Source organism: Falco punctatus (assembly GCF_963210335.1).
Source record: "Falco punctatus genome assembly, chromosome: 8".
Taxonomy (NCBI): Eukaryota; Metazoa; Chordata; class Aves; order Falconiformes; family Falconidae; genus Falco; species Falco punctatus.
The window spans coordinates 47,657,327-47,665,113 of NC_137588.1; positions in this window are offsets into that span (position 1 = coordinate 47,657,327).

Consider the following 7,787-nt stretch of genomic DNA (forward strand, 5'->3'; position numbering starts at 1 on the left):
TACAACCCTAGAAAGGTTATTTCCTTTGCTACAAGAAAGTCAGTATTTATATAAAATGAAACCAAACTGTGAGCACTCAATATACTTCCCACAGGGTACACAGGTAGCAGTTACTGCTACTGTCATAAGACAAATAAGTGATCTGGAGGAGCAGCATGTAAGTCAGAAACTAGAAAAAAGGCCTGTAAAATCATGCAGCCCCTCTCAGTCTCAGAACACAATAAAGAGGACAGGATTGCATAAATGCTTTGCCCATCTTAATTTAGAATGTCAAACTGCAAAGCTTCATCTGTTTCCATCAAGAAGTTACTCCAGCCATTTAAAAACTGACAGAAAAACTTAGACCTTAAAAGTCAGGACTAGCTGACATGTTCACTTTTTTTGACTACATACTTGATGAAGCAGGCAATTTTTGATGACACCTTTACCGCTGGTAAATGTTTTAAATTCTTCTTTTATGCTGGCTGGTATTTATAATAAAATATGGACTTTGCTTCACAGTTTAAGTGAAGCTTGACATTGTCTCCAATTATAAATCAAAACCCAAAGCAATTGTTGGTCATTTCCCCTATAGCCTTTAGGGATTTTGTTTTTCTATTATTTTTTTTTAAAACTAAATTTAAATTGTGCCTCCTGTCATCATCCAGTTGAGTTTTGAATGACATGATAAACAGTATTTCAAGTTCTTAAGTGGAATAACAGAGTGTAAGTACACTGAGCAAGGGACCAAGGCCTACTAATAATTTCTGGGTTTAGAACCAGTTTAAGTGTTAGCAGTATATTGTGTCTAATCTTTACTATTAGAGACATTTGATTTTAGCCTAGAAAAAGATTTGGCGCATCACAATATTTATGAATAACTAAAGATGAAGTGAGTATAAATTTGTATAACTTCTCAATGTGTGACAAGCTACAGGGTTCACATTTCAGAAATATTTAGCAACTGTTCACAGTTTGCTTCCACCATTCTGAATGTCTTCATTAAAATGATTACGTTACAAATTGTTCCATAGCTTTTACTGGCTTCATAAGAGACATACCATAATGATTGACAAGAACACTGAATGGTGACATAACTAAGCATTTTCAGTGTTTGAAGCCTAAAGTGGGTTTTTTCTTTGTTTTGGGATTTTTTTTTAAACTAACACAGGATAAGGACTTTCCTGCTGCAGACGCTAAGCACTCTGTAATTGCATGCTTAACATGGATCATACTTTCCGAGACAGATTTTCAGTCTGAAGTCCGCAATGTAGTGTTACTTGTAAGACTTTAACCCAGCAAATAGCAAGCTACATAAAGGAGTTTTACATATTTAAGTACATTTTAAGTGTGCATTCATGTTCTAATTTTTGAGATCTTTGGATTCCCACCTCTACTACAAAGGTCAGAAATTATTTTTTATTAAAATCTAAGAATTCTAAATATTATATACTTAAAGGAGAAAAGTTAGTATTGTGAGCCTCATAGTAAAATGTCAAAAAACCCTGACCACACAGTTTTCACTGCTTCAGGATACAAACCTGCATATTGGAAGAGTTTAAACATGATTTACAATATTAAGAGGGGAGAATGGGAAATAGGTCCCTTGCGTAGGATTTATGAAAGTTTCCAAGTTAGGAGCACAAATCCTGCTGATTTACACTTGAAATCACAGTAGGTTCTTTCTACATGCAAAAATTAAAATCCTTCCGTAAGAGGAGACATTGGTAGAATCATTTCACAGATGGTTGATCAAAGGCAAAACATTTATCTGATTTCATCCATTTTTAGTCTCCTGCTCTTCTAACTAGATTACCCAGCTTCTGCTATAAGTTGTCAATACTATTTTTGGAAGAGGCCTATGGCAGGTTTGAATGACAGGTACTGAGGTGAGAAAGTACAGTGTGCTCACTGCAAACTGGAGATCACCACCTTAAAGTACTTGCTTTTTAAAGAAACTAAAATGTTTGCATAAAGAAAGCAGACAGGAAATCAAGCTTAGACTCACAGTTTGTGTTTTTGCTGTGCATAAACAAATCTTTATAGAACTATGTTTGGGTTTAGTAGCTGTAAAAAATAGTGGTCACTAGTGCAGGAGGGAGTAAGGAGAGAGTAGAGGTAGGCAGAAGTTTTGTATGAAAAAAGCAGTAAGTGTGCTGCTCGTAACAGTGAGTGTGAGAACAGGTAAAAGCAAACACTGGTCCAAGTACAAAGCATGGACTGCAACAACTTACTGCCTGTAGTTATTGTATGAAATTCTTTTAAAAGTCCTAAAGGTAATAGTCCTGGATCATAGAGTGGGTAAAAATTATCCTTAGAACAAACTTCACTGCAACAGATATTTTTGAGGGTGGTTTCGTCTGGGGCCCACATATCAGCTACTATATATTACCAATCTTAAGTGATTTTCAGCCTCCAGTAATTACAGCTGCAGCACTCACCAGTTCATTGTTGAACTGGCTATTTAACAGTATTTTAATTCCATGATTAAGACCATCCACTATGCAGACCATGGTAAGCCTGTAAAGTCATTCCTCTTTTCTCACAAATGAAGGTATCACAACTGAAAGGGCACAGAAAGGGAAAAGGCTTCCAAAGGTTACCATCCTTCTGAACTAATGGGAGAATCAAGTAGTGACCAACTCTCAACAATCTGACTTCCAGTACAATTCATGGTCTATAACCAGAGCTATGCACCTCAACTTACTGCTGAAGTTATAAACAACCAACCCTGTCTAATCTCAGCAATCACTGAGGCTCAAAAATATTCAAAATAGAGACTCAGCTTCTAGGCATTTTTAATAAAACAGCGCCAACCACCACTGACCTCTTCAGAACATAAGAATTCCTTCCTTCTTGTACCGAGCTTTGAAATTTTGGAACCAAATCACTCTCCACACTTTCCATGTAGAATAAGAATCCCATTTATCTCAGAAGGGACAAATTAAGATGAGTACATACAGACATTTCATAAGGAAGTCTGATCTCCAAAGGTGGCTAATGCAAGGCATTAGCACTACTCTTTCTTTCAAATATTAAAACCAAAAAAAGTATAGTTTCCACTGGCATTGAAGTAATGCCTAGAACTCACATATGTGCTCATCAGAGGGAGAACTGCATTCCAAAGTGGATAGTAAACTAGTTTATTTGACTATACTTCCAAGGAGACTTAACCTTTACACAGAACAAGTGGATGATGAACAACATTATTATGCTTGTTGCAAAAGTGACCATTTGCTATGCTAATAAGAAAAATGTTCAGCTGCATGAAAATAACCTTCCCCCTGAGATTATTCCATTAAAGTTTAATGTTTGCTGTATACTTTCTTTTGAATACAGATCATTTGTTCGAAACACCGTGGTCCCATAGAATCATCTGTTTTTTTCTCTTTAATGTCAAGGCCTTGCTAACGCTGCACTCCATCCTCATTATCAGGCTTACTGATCAGCCACTGTTCATAAGCTTTCAACAGTGGGAAATCTAATTCAATTTCTTACTATATTTTCCTTTGCAGAATTGTTCTTTTGTGAAGGGTGAAGTTAAATTTAGATGAATAATGTGTTACTTGCATCTCCTTTTGAACACAGCTCATCAGAAGTTACCTATAAACAGGTTCAAAATACTTCTGAAGTGGGCCTTTCTTGCTGCCTTGAGCCTAACAGAGGCTGTTGGTTCCAAGTCATCTGACTTGACATTGAATACATGTCCACTCAAAGCAAACTCTCCTTCAGAGATCATAACAGAGGGTGAAAATGGGAGAATAGAACTTGAATGGGGGAAGAGAATGGTTCTTTCTCAAACCAAAGATAACCATGGCTATACAAAGCTGGCTCTAGTCATCTTTACACTCTCCCCCTCTACTAGATGCTCTGGGCATACCAGTATCTTCACAGAACTCAAAACAGCCACAGTGTTACCCGTGCTCTCATAAGTCTATTGCCAGGCACTATAATGGTAAAAGTGTTCTCAACACCACCTTGCCCACACAAAAGAGCTGGTCTTACAAAGGATAAGTAATAGCAAAATGGCTTTGTGACTAAATATGCATTTGATACCACCACGGTGCAGGAAATACCTGGTTGAGTAACTTAACACCAACTGTGTACCATAAAATTGCAGATTTGCAAAATTGTTGAGATTTATGCTAAGTGATGACTAATTCTGCAAGACAGTTGATGCACTGAACTGGAACTCAAACTACACTGATCAAAGCTGTTGCTCTGCTATATGCTTTCTGCGTGACCTCAGTGATATTCTGTGCCATACAGGCTTTTATGCCATGCTCATCCCTCCAACACCCAAGCACCTTCCAGCTCATGCACACCTGCACATTTGCATTAGCAAAAGGGAAAGGTTAAAGGAACAGATCTTGTACCCACACAGGAAGATGTTTGTGATGACAGTCAGTCATTCCTAGAAAATTAAATTGCTCTGGAGAAGTTTTCAATCCCTCATTTGTAAGGTGTAAATTAGCCTCCTGTCTCTTCTCAACTTACCTAGTCATACATATTACAAGGTCTATAAAAGGATCTAGCATCGTGCACTTAGTGTTACAACACTGCACTAGGCATCTGTGAGGAACGCAAATTTATGACACCCCGGCCAGCACACGAACAGCCGTGCTTCGTATACGTGCAAGGTACTTCAGTAAAGCACAACATGTCTAAGCAGGCTGAAATACCTATGCATTACATCGTGGGATTTGTGAGTCTTTGGATCTCAAGAAATTTCTATAACTGTTGAAAGATCTTTCCATAAGTTATCTGGGCTGAGAACTGTACCTTTATGAAGAGCTGCTAAGATAAGGTCCATATCTCAGCTACAGCAAATCAGTACTGTAAGAGAAAGCTGTAAATGAAATTATTTAAAGTATCATTGTGGTGTAGGTGGAAACAGACACTGTTTTCATTCTTGCTACACTTTAGATGTGTATCCTGTTTACATACAAAGCTTGCAGGGGAAAAACGTCAGTTATGCAGACACATTCCCCATGCAAGATTCCCCATCACCTGGTCTTTGACTTATAGCTTATTCAGCAAATTAGCTTTCTCTGTGACTTAGCTGTTTTTCAGAACACTACCACCACCCCATCTTTAGAAATAATTAAATTACTAAATGTTACATGCCCAACAGTTTGCTTTGGAAAATGGCGATATGCCTGGTTGGGAGATGAAAGCTAGAATTTTCCCGTCAAAGATCAGTGTTCAGACCTGATTTAAATTCATGAATAATTCTGGTATAATAAACATTGGGAAATGGAAACACTGTGACTCAAGACATGAGCATAACTAACTCTGCCTTAAAGCACTATGCCTAAAACACAATTTGAATTCTTCCCCAGCCCTACCCACAGTTTTAGCTTGCTTACTACTTTTTCATGAATAAAAATATTTCCCTTAAAACACATTGTAGGCATGGTAAAACTGCTCCCATAAGTTACATTACAGAATTAACAGCTGCCTATTGGGTTTCCTCTCCAGAAAAATAGCAACTATCATCTCATTGTAAGCAATGCAGTCACCCAAAGTCTGTGTTCATTTAAAATACAACAATATTATTCTGCACCTCTTCCAGCAAATGCTGTAGTGAAATGAATCCCTATGATTCTATAATCAACCTTTTTCCCCTTCTCACCCAGCCTGCTCTTATATATTCCCCAACAGAGACCGATTCTCTTCCCGTTTGAGAAGTCTCAGATGATTTTTCTTCCTTTTATCAAGCCTTTCAAATTATAAATACCTAAATCCACATATGAAGTGGATCATGGCCAGCTTGTACCTCAGTGCCTTTTTTACCCTGCTCCTCCCAACAATTTCTTACTACAGTCCATTACCCTGTGAATTTGGCAGAAGGAATTCAGGATGTGTGTAATATTAACTGCTGGAACCAAAGTATTTTCAAAGTCTACACGGTGTCCTTATTTGCTATTTTGCTATTAGCAAAGCAAGTATGCTCCAGCTAAGGCACATAGCTTTGGATCAGGCCATCTGTCTCCTGTCAGTGATCCATAAGCAAAAGACTCAGACCAACATACAGCACTTACAGCAAAGAAGTATTTAAATAGAACTCAAAAAAGTTCATGTCCAGCTGAAGATCTGAACCCTCAATGATTGCAGTTAATGCTCTCATCTTTCTTACTGTTTATGATTCTGCAAACACTTGCCTCAGAAGTGCTCTATTTTCCTATCACGGCAACCAGAGACTCTGGACACTGTTCAATAATTTCCTATTACTCCTAAGATGGGGTATAAATTTTCTCATGTTTTCTGAAGAAAATATTTCTTATGTCATTAAGGCACATTTCCAACAAATTGCATTTTTCCAAACCTTATGCAGCTTTCTGCTTTGCACGTGGCTTCGGGCTGGAACATCTCATCCCACAGTAGAGCCTATGGGGAGACAAGACAAGCCTGTCATCCCCCCGTTCTGCACCAGTCAGGGGCTGGGGCTTGTCCCTCTTCTCGCAGAAGAATCACTGAGTGTCTTCAAAACCAGTAAATATCAGCAGATCATTGGCCACATACCTCCATAACAGATCTGGCCCTGAGTTTACCACCTCCAGTTCCACCCCTCATAATCCAGTTTCACTTCCTTGTGTACAAACTGCTCCTGGGAACATTTTCCTCAGTAACCCTACATACAGCTGCTGGAGCAGCCAGGGTGTCTTGCTGCCCTCACCCCCTCAAGGCTATCCTCAGCACACACCTGTCTTCCCCACCAACACCTCCATGTTGCTTCTGACCACACACACCAGCTGCTCCTCGATATAGACTTAAATGACATTCACCTGACCTCTGACAACAGAGCTTGCTTTGGTTCACACCCACAGAAGCACACTATCACTTATATTTATTGAAAATGAACTTCTGCACTTATCAAAAATTTTCTCAATAAATGTCGAGATTTAAGAAACTGGAGCCTGAAGCCAAGACTACCTAGAGAGAACTGATCTTTATTAATATAGAAGATTAATATAGAATTAATACAAGCTCTCCTGCAAAACAAATGTTATTATATGTGCAGCTGCAGTAAGACCGATGTATTAACAGAGCTCTGCTTAGACTTTGCACAGAGATGGGAACCTGAGTTCACTTTGTAGAAATGGCTTCTCTTGTTAACCTGTCCCCCCCACTAACAGAGGCAGCCAAAGCATGTTCTGGAATTCCGCTGCCCAACAATTCTCAACATTATCCAAAAGCATTCTGCAACTGGCAGCTGTTTATTTGACTGAGCAGCACAAGCACTTAGCTGAGCAAGTTGTTTACATGGGATATGTACCATGAAAGATACCCTCTCTTTGCTACTATTTATAGATATTTATCTCCATGAAAACAGTAACAGTTTTACTTTACAAATAGTATCTGAGGAAAGGCCAAGTAAATTCAAGATTCGTACATAGATCCATTTCCAGGAGCCTTAGCACAATATTAGTCTCTTTAGAGAACTTCATGCTGATCAATAATGATTCTGTCCTAGTTGGATTAAGACAAAAAACCCAATTGATTCACCCGACAACCTTTGGAGGGCTGCATCCATTACTGCAGAACACATTAAAGCACAAAGGTAAGTGTTGCTGCAGAAGTACACAAAGTTGAGATGAGGTAGTTTCTGTGTATTGCCTAGATAGAGAGGGGGAAAAATGGTCCTAAAACTGCTCCAAATTATACTTACAGGGCATTTGCTTTGGGGCAGAGGAATAAAGGATGTTTCTGCATCTATGAAATTATATCCCCAAGTTTTAGGAAGGGTTTTACATTTACTCCTTTCACTAGAGGTATCAGTGCCTCATTTTGCAAGAATCATTTAA